The 954-nt window shown below is 43.2% G+C and overlaps 1 non-coding gene across 1 annotated transcript; it reads left to right on the top strand.

Annotated features, from left to right (window-relative positions):
• Nucleotides 1-308: 308 nt before the first annotated feature.
• trnas-gcu (transfer RNA serine (anticodon GCU)) lies at nucleotides 309-390 on the top strand. The gene has a single exon. It is a non-coding gene; the product is annotated as a tRNA-Ser (tRNA).
• Nucleotides 391-954: the final 564 nt, after the last annotated feature.

Raw genomic sequence — 954 nt, 5'->3', positions numbered from 1 at the left:
CTATGCACTCTCCTCCAGTCTGGAAAACAATTCCTCACAGACAACTTTACACCTCCTGCTGTCACGGGCTCTTCATTCCGTTGACTTCAAATCTTCACAGAATTCAACAAACCTTGTTACATCGTCATTTCTTCATTTTTGTTCAGATCACTGTGAGCAGAGTGTCACAGTGGGAGTGGTAAGACGATACTCTTAGGACCGTCCTGTACTATTTATCATTTCACCAATACCAGGGAGAAATATCTGCTGCTCAGCATAATTTACGCAATTCACTTATTCATAATGTCAAATGTGCCCGTGACTTATGTGACGAGGTGGCCGAGAGGTTAAGGCGATGGACTGCTAATCCATTGTGTTCTGCACGCGTGGGTTCGAATCCCACTCTCGTCGCTGTTATCAGCGTTTTTCAATTTTGCTATTTTTGCATGATCACAGCTGTCTGTTTATATGCATCGACGCTATAATAAAATCTCAAAGAATAATTTGAGTCTGTTGCCTAAACTGCATTGAAATGTAGATTGAATTGGGACAATGAAAAGGAACGCGATTGTCTTTTCCAAGTCAAGTTGCTGTGAACATTTATCGTATGAAAGAGATCCAGGAGAACCAAATAACGAGAGATGCGAAGTGCATGTTGATGCATGCGATTCTTAATGAGTGTTTTGTCAGATGAAATTTGTAGCAGTTGGGTAGAAGTGATTCATCTTGGTAAAACGAGCACAGAGAGACAGCACGAAACAATGGAGATATTTCAAAAGTGGCAGGGGCTGGGTGCAGGGGCACCCGAGAACTGGCTGTAAATGCACAGTAGAGAATTACCGATGTGGGTGCCGTGCATGGGCACGGACAGACTTACACATTGGTCTTATCCTTTCCCCTTGCTCTCGCCATTGATGAATGCTGGACATAAGACACATATAAACACAAGATGTGGGAAGCAAACTCCCTCTCGTT

The sequence above is a fragment of the Chiloscyllium plagiosum genome, unplaced genomic scaffold, assembly GCF_037043375.1.
Source record: "Chiloscyllium plagiosum isolate Xiang-an unplaced genomic scaffold, Cpla_swu_hap1 HiC_scaffold_13, whole genome shotgun sequence".
NCBI classification, from domain to species: domain Eukaryota; kingdom Metazoa; phylum Chordata; class Chondrichthyes; order Orectolobiformes; family Hemiscylliidae; genus Chiloscyllium; species Chiloscyllium plagiosum.
This window is presented reverse-complemented; position numbering and strand designations above follow the sequence as displayed.